This window comes from Thermobia domestica, chromosome 13 (genome assembly GCF_964235325.1).
Source record: "Thermobia domestica chromosome 13, izTheDome1.hap1.1, whole genome shotgun sequence".
Taxonomy (NCBI): domain Eukaryota; kingdom Metazoa; phylum Arthropoda; class Insecta; order Zygentoma; family Lepismatidae; genus Thermobia; species Thermobia domestica.
Window position 1 is genome coordinate 72,750,861 of NC_137466.1, and position 16,600 is coordinate 72,767,460.

The window sequence follows — 16,600 nt, forward strand, 5'->3', positions numbered from 1 at the left end:
AATTCACTGTGCGCAGCAATATTGGTTACAATCAGACAGTTGCTAAAGTAGCTACACTGATGTTTAATTACGTCGCACTTAAGTATAAATTAAAGATTAATAAAGTTACAGACGTGTTCAAATTATTAGACTCAACATTGTTTCTGAATATTTTAAGATTCTTACAATATTATATGAGAAAATACGTTCGAACTTAGTCCAAATTACTACCTTGTAACTCTGTCCTAATTTCTAGTGGATGTGGCATATGATCTTCAATATCAATAAAATAAATGCATACGTGACATGCAAATATAATTAGTATACAGTGTCTATATCCAAATTGGAAACAAAAAATGAAATAGAATACTTACAAGAAAATTATCTCTCTCATACAAAGATTAATATTTCGTATGAAATCTCTTATTCTTTATTAAGTTTTTTATCCTTTGTGGCATCCTATGTACGAGTTTAGCACATTTTCCTTCAATTTAGCATCATGATACCACAAATTGTTGATCTCCTCTACCATTTATGTTTGTAATGTGCTTCTTTAGCTCCTTCATGAAGCTCCAAAGATTTTCAATCGGTTCATATCAGGACTAGTGCCCGGCCACGGAAGAACACTAATTTCATTGTCCTGGAAGAATTTTGTCACAGCTTTGGCCCGATGGCATGTGGCTTCATTATGCATAAAGATGAATTGTACGTTATCAAACCAGACTGCAGTCTGGGAAAACAGTTATTTTTGAAGAACTTGTAGATATTGGTTGTGCTTCATTGTCCCCTCTAGTATATACAGTCTTCCAGGCCCGAAGACAGAGATCACACTCCAGACTATGACTGAAGTAGGATGTTTCACGGTTTGTTGGAGACATTCCAACTTGAATTCCTATCCAGGTCGACGTTGCACATATTGTGAACATTCACCCAGACACGAAGATACATGATTCATTACTGAAACATACTATTCTCCAATCGTCAACAGTCCACTATTCTAAGCCTCATGCCCATTCAAGGCGATTCTTTGCCATGATCGGAGTAGACTCTAATTTTTGTTGTCTTTTTTGACCGCGTGCTTTTATTCCCTCGGCACAAACAATCCTTCGAACACTTTCAAGCCAAATGTTTGCGCCATACTCAGCCATTTTTATGCTTAAGTCTCTTAGAAGTTGCACTTCTGTTTCCCAGAGCCAATCTTTTTAGTTTTCTGATACCTCTTCGAGATAGCTTTGGTTTTCGCCCACACTTCCCAACCCTATTTGACTCTTCATTCCAACAGAGATTCTACTCACAGATTTTTGTTCTATCCCAACTATACTAGCGATGTGTCGCCGTGTATATCTTCCTTCCAGCAGAAGTGTTTTGTTAATTTCCACTTTACGCGGAGAAAGGTCCTTTGCTTTTCCCATTATTCTGCGATTACAGGACTTCACAGAATAAAAGATTGATACACGAAACACATCACGATCATTTTAAACTGGCCCATTCGAACTGTTGAACGCTTTGAATGTCGTAACTTCTTACGATAGCAACCACAACACTTCAGATTGTAACTTGTTAATAGGAACCAAAAAAGCTATCCACAAGTGAAACACCACTTTCAGAATTTTCTCCCGCACAATGCCATCTGCTGTTCAACGGTGATATCATCACTTCAACTGTACAATAAACAAATGAAGGATCCTATATTGGTGGTTTAACCATTATACTAAATGTTCTAGAACTCTGTAATTAGGACTCCTATATCAACTTTGCATTTTTCGAGCGTGAGTCTAATAATTTGAACACGTCTGTAATATAGCTATTCCTATACATTAGTAGCATAATAATCTGATTTAACTAATAGCTACCATTTACTGTAACACAAAACAAAATTATTCTATATATTAATTCGTGCAGCTTGAAGATACGAAGTCACATTGATAGACACAAGCATCATGACTCGATGTGAAAATAGTAGTATCCTAATATTCTCTATAATCTCATTTTCTTGATGCTTGTTCACCAATTACGTACAGATTTATGTTATCCCTGCAACCTTATCTATATAAATAAAAATGAAATTGACGTTATCTGTTATATCGTCACCTGAAACAAAAACAATTGAATGATTTTGAAATGAAACCTTAAACATAGTTAGAGCTTTGCACGAGCTGTTTTTCTCTTAATCATATCACTTTGATCAAAATACGTAATCTAAGAGATGGGGACAAAGCGGGTTTAAGTTCTATGCGAAAAATAGAGCGTTCCAAGTTAAGGACATGCAATTTGGCATATTAACTCCTCATTAAAAATGAATGGACACTTGCCCCAAAGTTTTCAAAAATTTTCACTTCTAAATGGGTAAGGGGCCTAATTCTGTAATATTTTCTACTTTGTGTGTCGCCTTTTCATGAGAATACGGCCGAAATATTTAAAATGAATTACTCTGATTGAAAAATGCAGTCTAAGTGGGAAAATATATATATACCCGAAAGGGAAAAAGTGTTTCAAATATTTTGCATAAAACTATTCTACCCGTGTGAAGAACGAGCATTCAGCTGTTATTCTGTGAATATGATTGTTTTTACTAACATTAGTGCTGTTAGGATTCGCACAAAGGAAACCTACACCAGCCTGTACTAGGTAGCCAATGCAATCTAGCTGTGCATGTATTTCGATTCTGAGCAGGGCGAAGTTAATACTGACTCGGGTTTGCGTGTAGACTTATATTCCTTTATGTGCCAGCGAAAGTCAGTTAAAGGAATATAAGTGTGGTAAATCTTACGAACTTCTATTAGGTATTCACTGCTAGCTAGCTTATTGCATTACAATTGCATAGTATATTTAAAAGTGTTTGTTACATATTTTAATCACATTGTTTAGTTTCAGTGACAACGAAGTACGTTTCACATGAAAGGAAGGTGTATTTTCAGGTTTCATTAAACTATTATAATTACATTCAAATGACAATTTCATAGTCTCAGTTGTGCACTAATAGCAGAAAACCTGTACTATTCCTTATATTAGTACTTCTGATAATTCGTTTAGTCTTCTCAGTTGTCCCCAGTCAACTATCTGTCATTTTTCTTATGTATAATGTAAATTTCAAATTTTGATTAACAAAGCTAAAATTATATTATAAAGTATCACATTTATATAAGCTGCCGAAATTACTTTGTAAATAGCTGCCTAAACCAGAAACGGAAATAACGTTTTCTGCATCAGCGTATAACAAAATTTCCTCCTCATCACACTCTTTCTTTCTCCCCGCATATTGTATTCGTGAAAGTGAATGTTAGCTAAAGCAGTATTTTCTGAAGCAAAAAACAAATTTCGTGTGTTTATTACTCATTAATAACGTTCTAAAGAAACCTGTGATATTAGTAAAATTTCCTCCCTTTAGAGTGGAATCTAGAATTCGTGTAAGTGGATGAGATATTCGTTTTTGTGCAACGCGTCTAGTGGTTAAAAAGGGGCCACAAAGTAAGATTCCTACTTTACCTTTCGAGGTGGAATTTTAAAAAAATCGAAATAGTGATAATCTGTCTCACCTGATGAGATATCATTCATGTTCTAAATGTTTGGAAAGTTTTGTCACCCTAATGTGTTCAAGCGTGAATATGACCTCTATCTTTAGTTTTTAAATTATATTCTTAGATATAAATTGTTACCTTTTAGATTTTTAGAACTAGTTACGTTGAAGCTTAATAGCATTAATTGTGCAAATCTTAGTCCAGGCCCCTTAGAACCTAAAATATTATAAGAGAGTTTGAATTGCCAAGGTGCTGATTTACAGACTCATCTGGATTGAACATTATACCATGCAAGGAAATCTGAAGAATACGAAGCAAGTGTAATCTGACGTGCGAGAGTGAGTGAGAAAAGATATATGGCAACACAGACCATCCAAGCTCTAATAATTTTCGACAGGTGACAAGCTTGGGTGTGGTTTTACGTTGTTGCGATGGTTCACGACTTCTTATGGTTAACGAGCTCTGGACGTTTCTGGGTGTTGGATTATTTCGAACTTTTGCTGACAGACATTCCTTTGTAGGAGCTCGAAAAATACCTAAAATTCTACAACACTGTGAGCTTAATCTTACTCTGATCAATGCTTTGATTTTGATATTGTTTGAAGTGAAGTATCACGTCGGAATCAAGACTGTTTGCTCCCACATTGTTGTAAATAGTCCACTTCTCATTACCAGTTATCAGTCGCTTCGAGAAAGGATAATTTTCGTCAATTCTATTGAGCATATCACAGATGTTCATATGCACTATGAAATGTTTGAATTCATAAGGAGCCCAAACATCTAGCTTACTTACATATTCCAGCTTCTTCAGGTGATCGTGAGCGCTTGAATGATTGACGCTCGTGTCGTGTAACAATGGGCTTGATTCGATCATTCAATGCCGTTATTTTGTCATCATCAACCTCGGTGGGCTTTCCTGACCGAGGAACGTCGTTGAGATCAAAATTACAATCACGAAATTTCATGAACATTGTTGGCACTGACATTCATGTAGAGCATTGTCATCCTAATATTTACGCGACTTTTCGCGAGCTTGACGTGGGTTCTTCACTTTACGGAAGTGAAACAGAAAAGTGTGGTCAGAATCTCAACTGAACCTGAAGAACTCAACCAAATCGTTCATTTTCGTTTCTTTTCTTTGAGAATAAATCTTAACTGCCAGCTGTCAAATCACATAGCAATAGCATAGATTCTTTCCAAAATGAACTAGCACTATCTGCGGCAAAAATGTGCTATATATTGTACATTAATATATTAGCTTATTTATTGTTTTAGAATTATCTTTATATCAGAACAAATATTTCGCTTGTTAGTAGAATAATACTTCCCTCCTGTTTTTGTTCTGAATTCAATTAACCGAACAATAATACAACTGTATATTCATAAGTACATCCTGTATGATATTTACGAAAGTCAAGAACTAACTGAAAATCCAAAAAAAAATGATTACTGAAATATACCCTACGGTACATTTTTTTCTAAAATAAACTCTTACCTTGCACTGAACGCTGTTTTTGTTTAAGATTCTATTTTTATTATATTTCAGTTGATCCCTGTGACGTGATCCTATGCATGTGCGATTTAAGCTAAGACTATTGAACATTATTTTGAATAGAATTCTAGTGATAGTCTTGGCTCACAACGCACATGCATGGTATCATGACAGGGTTGATTTATTTATTTTTTTTATTTATTTATTTTTTTTTTAATCTGTGGTTTAAATCAAATTTATTTTTCTTGAAACTGATATAAAATGCTATATTTCTTACCATTCCGGGATCTTAATCGAATTTAAGTCTGAAACTCATATCTTAGTATGTATGATGATAGGATATTAATAATGCAAGTTTAAACAGAATCTGTCGGTTTAAGATTATAGTTAATGGACCAAGTATTTTGATAATATATTTGATTTAATCGTTTCATATTGTACAGGAGTTCTGAGGGTGAGGAGAAGGCTTGAATCAATTTAACATTCGCTATTCTCAATGTTTAGTTCAGAATGTGTGTGTATATATAATATATAGTAGTAATACATATCATAACCTTCTGACTGTAACTGAACATTTAGCATACATATATATAACGGGCTAAACCATTTGAAATTAAGTTTTGAACGTACCTCAGATTGGAATTTTATCATGTCACTTTGGTTAAAATGCGTATACTAAAAGGGGGAGGGGGATCAAAATTTATGCCAAAAGTAGTGTGTCACAGGAGTCTCTCAAATTACGAAAACGAAATGATTCTCATTAAAAATAATTGGACATGTGCCCCAGCGTTTTCAGAAACTCTGCTTCTAAGGAGGGGAATGAGAAATTTTTATAGCTTTTTCCTCCATATTCAAATCTACATTGTCTGTCTTTTAGTTACGGAAAAACAGCTGAACCATTTGAAATGAATTTTTTGAACATAGCACTTGGATCGAGTCAATTTTGATCTTATCACTTTCACCAAAATGCATGTCCTAAGAGGAGAGGTTAATACATTTGACAAAAATACGCATCTTAACGAGCATTTCAAGTTAGGCAGATGAGACTTAGTATATAATATCCATATTAAAAATAAGTTGAGACATGCCCCAAGTTTTTCGAAAATTCTGCCTCTAAAGAATCTAAAGGAAAAACATTTCTGTAATATTTTAAATTTCTATTTTGTATTTATAAAATGGTAAAAATTAGGACACGGCAGAACAGTTTAAAAAAATCTTTCAGCTTAAAGTCCTACGATTATGCCCTTTAGGCTAAGGAAGAGGGATGATTAATGCAAGTGAATTATAATGGAAGAATTTGTGGAATGATAACGTAGGAGGAAATGCGACTACTGTAGAAAAGCCATGGATACGATGTTGTTCACCACAAACTTATTTGGCCGGGGAGCGAACAGAGACCCCAGGCACCAGAGATCTGAACAGTTTAAAATTATTCTTTAAACATAACTTAGGCTAATCTGGGTATTTACATTAGATCTACACTTGGATTGAAATACATATTCTAGGGGAGGAAAGGAGGAGAGGAGTGTTTTTTGGTATGTTCAAGAAAAACAAATTATGACACAATGTAAGTTGAGGGCGGATTTAGGCACTCTTTGCACAAAACTCCCAAATTTCCAATGACTGTTTCCAATTTTCCGTGTTGAAAATGTTTATAATTGTCAAGACTGAGGTGATTGAATAAATTAATTGTGCCAGAAATTTGGAACTTCAAATACCATTGCTAGAAGGACTCAGATTCTGTCATTAGTTCCAAAATCATGGACGACTATTGAAACATTTCAAACAACCGAGTATCTCATTAACAAAAAAATGGCTACTTACCAATGAATCCTCCCTTGAAAAATTTAAAGGTTTTGACGTTTCGGAACTCTCAGCTGGTTCCTTCCTCAGTGGCAAGGTAAAAAGGATTAATACGGAAAGGAGAAAAAACCGAGTATCTCGTTCGTGCATTGAAAGAACTGGCTCACTCAGAAGTACAAACAATGGGTTCATACTGACAGAATGGAGATACTGATTAAAGTTACAGACGACTTCATTGAGATTTTGATAGGGAAAAAAATGACAAATTAGTGCAGCATCACTTCACAGCCAAATCCCAGAGCAACTACTTAAAATACACACAACAGAGATTTTGGATGACAAATCATGCTTAATTATAGTTGATTTTGCTGAAAACTATTCCTGTATTATTCAAGATGAATTTTAAGAGTAGCACTGGACCAACATTCTACTCAACTGTGCAACATTCTAATCTTTTTAAATGCAACATCCTAAGAGATCCTGTAACTTATCAAATGTTTCATTATGGTGTGTCAGTGATATGTTAAAGCACGATACAGTTACATTTTATGTTTTTGAAGTATGTTAACATTGTTTTTCCTCAGATTAAATACGTTATCTGCTTTGGAGATGGATCAGCAGCCCGATATAAAGACTATTAAAAAAATATGTTAATTTATGCCTGCATGAGTGATTTTGGACTCACATGTAAGTGGAATGGCAAAAGTGTTTGCGATGGCATAGGCGAGACATGCTAGTTTTACAGAGGCCACTGGAAGACCGGATTGTTACTGTTGCCAATTTCTTCGAATTTACAACCAATGTCAAACTACAACCAACTATAACCGAACGCTTTTTTATGCTGGAATATGTTGGAAACGTTCGTCCAATGCTTCAAAAGAGGCTGGAAAAGCCATAATGTTGCAAGGGACGCGTGAGAGTAATCATTATGAACACATCAGCCTGTTGAACTTGAAGTCAGTCGTATATCTTCTTAAAGGACAACATTTACTCTAAATACTTGAGCAGAATCGAAAGACATTAATCTCTCATGTGAGCAATTTATTGCGTGCATTTCTGGACAGGAAAAATAGTTGAGAATTCACAGGAACATCGTGACTAATGTGAATTTCCTTCATCCACATGGACTCAAGAAAATGTTTTTCTGGCCAAAAACACCTGACACATGCTGGATTCTATACGAAAACTGCATAATCAATATTGGAATACCCAGTATTTGAACTCGTACTGGCAGAAATTACAGCATTTCTGAAGAAAAAATTCAAGCTACTGAAAAGACCTTCTCTGAAATTGGTGATAAGGCTCAATATTTCAAATTGCTTAGAATCAACCAAACATGTAAATGTTATTTATATATTATATCACGATAGTTCACTATTCTTCAGCGTTTCTTTTGTTAAATGAAACAGCACTATATAAGCTACTTAATAGGCATATATTGTTTTAAAATAACTTTATAAATTACATTTAAGGAAGAGTTTATACTTGTTTTTTTAATAGAGATCATCAACCATTGTAAAGAAACATACTTAGCCATGCAAGTCGTATTACTAGAAAATTAAATAATATGAGACTTGAATTATTTTTTTCCTGAATAACTGAAAAAATTTGACATGATTTTTTCTTCTTTTTTCTCTTTGATGGTGAAATTCATATATTTACTGACACTGACACTGAATCCAGCATTTCAGGACACTTCATCAGTGTTGTAAAATTCTGTGACTAAATTAAAGGTGTTTTCAGGAATGCTATGTCCTTTTTTTAGAACCAGGTTTGGCTAAACTACTATGCTCCTTTCTGATTTTCTGGGCTTTACGAACGAGATACTCAGTTGTTTGAAATATTTCAACGGTTTTTATAGTCGTACATGATTCTGGAACTAATGACATAATCTGAGTCCTTTAGCAATGGTACTGAAGTTTCAGATTTCTGGCACAATTCATTTATTCAATTACCTCACTCTTGACAATTATAAAACATTTTCAACATGGAAAATGGAAACACTCATTGGAAATTTGGGGGTTTTGTGCAAAAAGTGCCTAAATCCGACCTCAACTTACATTGTCATTTTTCTTGAACATACCTAAAAAAAAAACACCTTTCCTTTTTTTTTTTTTAATATGTTAAAGAACAACACCAGAACTACTTATTTTGAAAATTTGAGGGTGATGTTAGGTGGGCCTTTTTCAGAAACAATTGCTAAATTTTGACGTTTTTTCTTTTTTTTTTCTCTCTCTCTCTCTCTCTCTTTGATGGTGAAATTCATATGCTTAACCCCACTTGGGAAGTTCATTACCACAATGGTTTAAATGCTACAAATACTAAGATTGTTTTAGTGAAAACTATTTTCAAATAGCTTCAATATTTCCAGAGATCTAGCAGTTTCAGTATGAAGGCGGACTTAGGTGTTTTTTGCACAAAACCCCCAAATTTCGAATGGCTTCTAGAGCAGTCCCCTTTGAGTTAGAGCTGTAAAATTTGACAGGTGTGCTATGTTTGGATACCACAACATTTGTACAAAATTTGCAAGAAAATCTAAAACACATGAGCCACCTTGATTCGTTGATTTCATATGGAATGCCCATAAGAGAAAAGAGGAAGTGACGTATACACCTTTACATGTATGGAGGTACTTATTGTATTGAGTTCCAGTGAATTACAAATCCTTTCTTTCTTTCTTTCTTTTCGCTGAACGAAGATCAAGTAATCGTTGATCCATACAGAAGCAGGTTAAATAATCATCTTGTCTTAACAATTAAGTGTTGTCAGCTTAGGCAGAGGATTAGCTATAGAGATTTAACTTATTTTTGTTCACTATTCATAGCCATTTTTGATTTCATCGTGATATGCAGTGTAAGTAGTACTAATTGTGAATATTTTACTGTTTGTAGGGTGAATTGACAATATGGGAGATACCTGAAGCTTTAAGTTACTCTGCAGGTGGTGTGATTGTAGAGTATTTGTACATTTGTATGAATTATAATTTGTAAACGTTGCAAATATGTATATTTAGTGAATATATATACATCATACAATATTACTCGTGAACAAGAAGTATGTCATTGATGTGTTATAGACAGTGATCTCTTCTGTCAAAAAAGGAAAGGAAACGGCAGCAGAACTTAGATCAAGAAACGTGTATATAGATTGTAAATAGAAATTTTGGTGTTTGTAGTGAAAACCAAAATCAAACTTTTTATAAAACGAAGTAAAACTAGTGTTCAAAAGTAAATGTTGTACTACATGCCAATACTGTTTTAATATGTTAGTCTGTATGTGCAATCCTGACTCAAGAAATGGGACACTTATTTCGAAAAGAGTAATCTAATAGTAAGTTAAACTTCTAGTATGAATATACTTTTAAAAAAAAGATGTCGGTTTTTTACTCGATAAACGTAGTATTTGTGCCTTTTTATTCCGCAAACAAAAGTGTTCCATTTTTTGTTAATCAAGTTTGTACATGTATTCACTCCAGTATTGCTCTGCAGAGTGGTACTTACAATGCATGGCCAAAACTTCTGTTTAAAAAGGTTTAGAAAAAAATATATTGTGTATAAAAGAAAGGAAATTTTGTAACTGTTGCAAATGAAATATTACTGATCGAAAATGATGTAATCTGAATATTTTAGATCGAGAGCCGTTCATGTAAATATTTTGTATATGCTACATATTTGTAATAGTGCTTGCAGGTATTTAAGATAAGCACATAGTGTTATATCGCTGTGTATTATCTTTGTACTGAATTTAATGCCTTTAACAACTATTTAATTTTTATATTGTAAATCGTTACTGAAACAAAACAAAACAAAAAATTAATAGTCTATGACAAGCTTTTTATCATACTAGTGTTATACTTTTTTTAAAAGCACTTGGTTAAGCTGATGGAAGTTATGTTTATCAAGGAATGAATGGAAAGCAGTTTGTGTACATACGTGATTAAATTGGTGAAATCATAATTTTCTCTTTATTTATTCAACAAAGTAATCTACAGTATTTCTCATTAGTGTTAGAGCAATGCATCTTGGTCAGCAAAAGTAATTTCTCGTTGGGCGTTTATAAATGAATTACCCAAGAAATTCTTGCTTAGAAAACGTCAAAATTTGCTTTGCACTAATAAGGAGAAGGCAGACTTTGGTAAGTGAACGTCGGGACCATTTTTTTGCGAGGAGATAATGCACATTTAAAGAGTTAATATTACAAACTGGGAGAGCGCAATGGGCAAAAATAAGGAGAAAAAGCCGTCTTCAAAAGTATTCTACTCGATACATATACTGTTCGACGCGCAAATTTATCAAGTGACGGCGTGGCAGAGTGAGTAAAGTGTGCAACTCATATGCAAAGGGTCCCGGGCAGGGTGGATTGATTTAAATCGAATTCCGAAATAAATTAATTTAAAGTGAAAATAAGTAAAATCCCGTTTCTGTTCTGGTATTTCGATTATGGAAGTTAATAATCACAATACAATGAGACTCAAATGTACAGTATAGTATGAAAACAAGTGTCATGCAGAGGATGATTAGGGAAAATCCCGTTTTGAACAGGTAACGGAGCAATCCTGCTTTCTTCTTTTCGTAACATTGGGATTGGGTTTTAAAATCGTTAACTATTCCCACGGGGAAATCACCATCGACATTTAAGACGAAAATTCTTTTTTGTGCGTGTCTGTTTGTTTGTTCCCAGATAATAGGGCGTATTTAGAGGGGTCCTATCCCCTCTCTGATTTTATTTATTTATTTATTTATTTATTTATTTGTTAATTTTATAACTTTAGGCGAAATTTATGTATTTCCTGCCGCAAGCTAGTTCTGAGTTTTTAAAAATAGACCCCTGCCAAATATCAGTAACTTTTGTAAAAAAAAAGCGTCATTTTGATAAATGTTGCCGTACTTTTTCCTTAATGCTTAACCTTTTAAATTATATCACCTATTTTTAGGTGATGGGATAGAATCTTCATTATTCCATTAAAAAAGTACTAACAAGGCATTTTACTTCGTTTTCTTCAAGACTGGAGGCATTTTAGAACACGTTACATATGCTTTGTAGCGTTCCCATCCGCCGTCAAAGTCAGGAAAACTGCCAAGTGTCCAACACACATGGATTAGTAAAAGGTCGCAAGATATGTTGATCAGTCAGCAATACCCCCAACCAACTACAGAGGGATCTACACGAGCTGATGTCCTTCCATGGTATCCAAAGCAGGAGCAGGCAACAATAGATAATTCAGCATTCAGCATCAAACCAGAAATACCACAAATATCAAAGTACCTTAAATCTAATAAATAACAACAGACACAATTCAACTTAACAAATATTTATTAACAATTTATTTACAGGGTGATATCTGATCGCTCAGATATCCAAAAACAACAATAAATTCGCCGTCGAAATACTATATCATAGATTCTATGTTTCAGCTCCAATTGCGTTCAATATCAGTTTAAGTCGATAACAAGTCAAATATTCAATTCTCAAATATTGTAAATAATTTCCAAATATTAAAGTATTCATTAAATTCAATTTTCTATTTAAGGAGAGAGGTTAAGATTCATAATGCCTCAGTATAATCAAAATCATGCTATTCACAAAGTACTACGAAATAGTCAAAACTCTGGGGGGGATGAATACTAAATGCAAAATCAAAAATAATACTTCTTATATAATTAAAGTATTAGCAAGGGTCTTCATTAGCAAAAACTCAACGTCGAGCCCGATAACGTCGTATCTCATTCAGTAATCTTTCCAATTAAATCTCAATCTAATCAACGAATTAATCCAAATCTAATTATACTATAATAGCAATATTTCAGGAATCGAATTATATTTAAGCACAAATAATACTACCACAAATATGAAAAATAATATCGGCTCACAGCCAAAAAAATGTTAAATGCTGAATTATCAATATCTTGGAAATTATAAACGTATGCGTGACGAACCGAACCACAACAAGCCACAATGGATGCGAATAAACAACCCACACAACATAAAATACACACAACGGACAAGCCAAAGAAATAATAAATAGTTTAACACTCACCTCACACTTCCTTTGGGTTTATAATTACCTCCTTATACATTGGACCTGGGTCTGCATGTCGTCTTGCAAGTGAAAAGGAGGAATCGAGAATAATTTGGTTGTTGCTGTATAATCAGGACAGGAAATATTAAGGTTTTGACTATCCTTAGTCAATTTGATTGAAAACACAGGTTTTCAGTCGGCATACAAGTTGCTGCACTTTGTAACACTCCCTTGTAAGAAATTACAATTGAGTGGCAAATAATTAATATTCCAAAGAATACTTTAATTGGGCCCAATGAGGATATTTCTAATATAGATACTCCTCTTTCTGATCAATTGGCTAAGTTTCTGGCTCGTGACTTCCCACATTCACATTCCACCACTAGCAAAAACGTCAAGTTCTAGCAATAGCAAAGGTACTTTCCTGGGATGGTGGGAATAAACCTTATTAAGACAAAATAAAGGTTTAATTGCCATGCGCACTTACGCCTCCCACATCCCCATTTCACCATTCAAAATGAATCCACTGTATCTCATCGAGAACTTGCATAAAGCGAGTTGGATTCAACGAATAACTCTTTGGAATGCTCAAGAAAACTAAAGTGGGATCTTTCAGCCTGTTCACACACAAGTTACCTACGTTCTCATTCCACTAAAAAAATTGAGAACAGAAAAACAACTTCACGAGGGATTTCCTCTAACAAGGTAACTCGGCGGTATGACCAGACTTAGTCTAATATATTTCTTTTTGTACTCGTCCTGAACACGGCAGAAAAACGAGGAACAAAAATGATTAAATTAACTGAAAGAGCGGAAAGGTAAGAAACTCCACTCGAATGGAAAACACAATTGGGCACAAGCAGCACTAAACTACATTCACAAAGTAACCCACTTCTTTCACTGCACTTCTTTTTTGAAATTTTAATAAAATTAATTCACAGCAACAATTCACTATTCTCATTCCTGTTACTTTACACACAACGATGAAATCCAACAAGGACTTTAGGTAGAATCAAACGATGTACTAAGTGTCCTATTAACAGAAGTCCGCTTCTACCATAACGAACGCTAACAGAACAGACGTTCTCTTCCCCTCGGACAACGAAAACCAAGGCACCTGCATGCCCTAGACACCAAAACCAAGACATCTGCACGTCTTCGACACTACATAGTTAGTTCGCCGTCCCTACGGACGGACGAACCCACCATGGTTCCTGGCGCCACGATCGCGTCACGAGATACACACGAAACGATCACGGCCTTGAGGCAGTATGAAAGAATACCTCCCCTCTCTCTCCTTAACTACAACAGCTGAATAACAGCTCGCAATCTACAAACTCTTTCGTTCTTTCTCCTCTCTTACTTTTTTTTTTTAAATCCAGACGAAAAGATACATAAATTTAAACATTCTCTTTTATGCATGGTTGACATTGACAAGATGTTTTTCAATCCTTATCTTCTTATTTTGCCCTCTCTCCACAGCTCATCGTAACGAGATCGTTACAGCTTTCACGCCTTTCTGCGTTGAGGCATAGTGTGTGATGACGTCATAAATTTTAAAAGGTATTTTTGTTATGCGTATTATTATTATTATTATTATTATTATTATTATTATTATTATTTTGGCGGGTTACATTTTGCATTCAAAAGACTGAAATTTTGCACACTCGTTCAGTGCACCCCTTAATAATTTTCAGATCTCTGCGTGGAAACAGCGGAGTCCAGAGGGGCAAAAATGTTTAAGAAAAGGATATTTTTAACAAAAAAAAAGCTTTCTTCGTGATTTTCCAGCCTCAGATGGAGACATATGAATGGTACCGTTTGAAAGGCTGTTCTATTCTGAAGAAAATGATGTACGTACTATGCTCCTAGGATAAATAGGGATATCTCAGGAAACTGTTAACTGAGATCCTGTTTTATACGGGAATCTGGGGTATTTGGGGAATATTATTTTTCGCGGGCTTACATTTGCACCTACAAGATGGAAATTTGGCACATTTACTCAGTGCACCCCTCAGTATTTTTCAGATTTGTTTCAGATCTCTGCCTTAAAACAGGGGGAGGATTCCACAGAGGTAAAAATTAAAAAAAAAAGATATTTTTAACAGAAAATTCCTTTTTTCGTGATTTACCTGCCTCAGATAATTGATGGAGACATTTGAAGGGCACCTTTTGAAAATTTGATTTATTCTGAAGAGAATAATGTACAAGTCATGATCCTAGGATAAATAGGGATGTCTGAGGAAATTTTTATATTACATCCTGGTCGTCTGGGGCATTATGGGAATGTTCTTAGCTCATTGTTAAATAGTTTCCTCACCTTTACTACTCAAGATAGAAGCTTGAAATTTTGTACATACATTTAGTACACCCTTAGTATTTCCTAGTTTATTTTGAGATCTGTGCGTTAACACAGGGGAATCCAGACAGGATCAAATTTTAAAAAAAATGCCGATTACTCTCAAAATTTCCCGCTTCAGGGACATGATAGGGAAACGTGAATGTTACCGTTTCAAAAGCTGTTCTATTCTAAAGAGAGTGATGTATGTACCATGATCCTAGGATAAATAGAGATGATGCTGTAGCTGCTTGACTGAAAGTCTGTAATTCACCTTTAAAAAGAGCCATAATTTAAAAGGGTTAAGAAGCACTGTTTGGGATTGATATAGGTTAACGATTGGGGATATTCAAAATTCAACCCCAATACTTTTACTTAAATGGCATAATTAGCATTTAATACTAATTCCTAATGCTTTTTCTTCAGTTCGCGACTTGTATTATACGAGGAGAAAGATTTGATTTAAATCAAAAAAATCGACAAAAATGATTTTTTTTTAAAAAATCATGATTTTTTCCACCCTGGTCCCGGGTTTGATTCCCGTTCGAATCAATCCTTGTTTTGTTTTTTGCTTCAACTAATAAAGTAACCATTTGTAACTATAAATAAAATATTAATTTACCATATGTTTATAATGAATAAAATAATAGAAATTTTAAAATCACTTGTAAAATCTTTCAATGTTCCATGTTAACTACCAAGAAAATTTAATCTATTCCGTAAGTATACTGATATCACGAGTTGTATTATGGTTACGACAGTCTACGGCGCCGATTTCTCTGTAAATTTGGGGGGGGGGCATTCATGAAAAATACATACAACAATACATGTAACAATAAAAATTACATATTCATAAAAATACATTGGGCCCACATGAACTTGGGGGGACGGGCCCCCCATGATCGGCGCCCTTGACGACAGTCGTTGTGTAATAAATGTTCTTGACGCTTCGTGTCTACATCTGTTGACAGTGTGCGATTTACAAAGGAGTTGAGGAGGGAAATCCCTTTGCTAATACTGGATGTTGCTATAACCAAAGCAGATTTCCCCCTCATTCCCCTTGTAATTTTCACACTGTCGACAGATGTAGACACGAAGTTTCAAGAACATTTTTTACACAACGACTGCAGTAACAATATTATTTACGGAAGAAATTAAATTTTGTTCCTAGTTAACATGGAACATCAAAAGAATTTACAAGTGATTGAAAATTTCTATTGTTTTATTCATTATACACATATGGTGAATTAATATTTTACTTATAGTTACAAATGCCTATTTTATTGGTTGAAGCAAAAAACAAGAAAAAAAGTTTGACTCGAACGAGAATCGAACCCGGGACTAATTCTTCTCACTGCCGCGCCGTCACTTGATAAGTTTGCGCGTCGTACAATATATGCGTCGAGTAGAAATCTTTAAGACGGTTTTTCTCCGTCATTTTTGCCCATTGC

At 34.5% G+C, this 16,600-nt stretch overlaps 1 protein-coding gene across 3 annotated transcripts in view; it reads left to right on the forward strand.

The window, feature by feature from the left end:
• Positions 1–10,748, forward strand: part of DPCoAC (dephosphocoenzyme A carrier) — a 53,653-nt gene extending 42,905 nt beyond the window's left edge. For all 3 annotated transcript variants that reach the window (XM_081735909.1, XM_081735908.1, XM_081735910.1), the window contains exon 9: positions 9,684–10,748. The gene's annotated coding sequence lies outside the window, so the exon portion shown is untranslated. The remainder of the gene's footprint in view (positions 1–9,683) is intronic.
• The last annotated feature ends 5,852 nt before the right edge of the window (positions 10,749–16,600 follow it).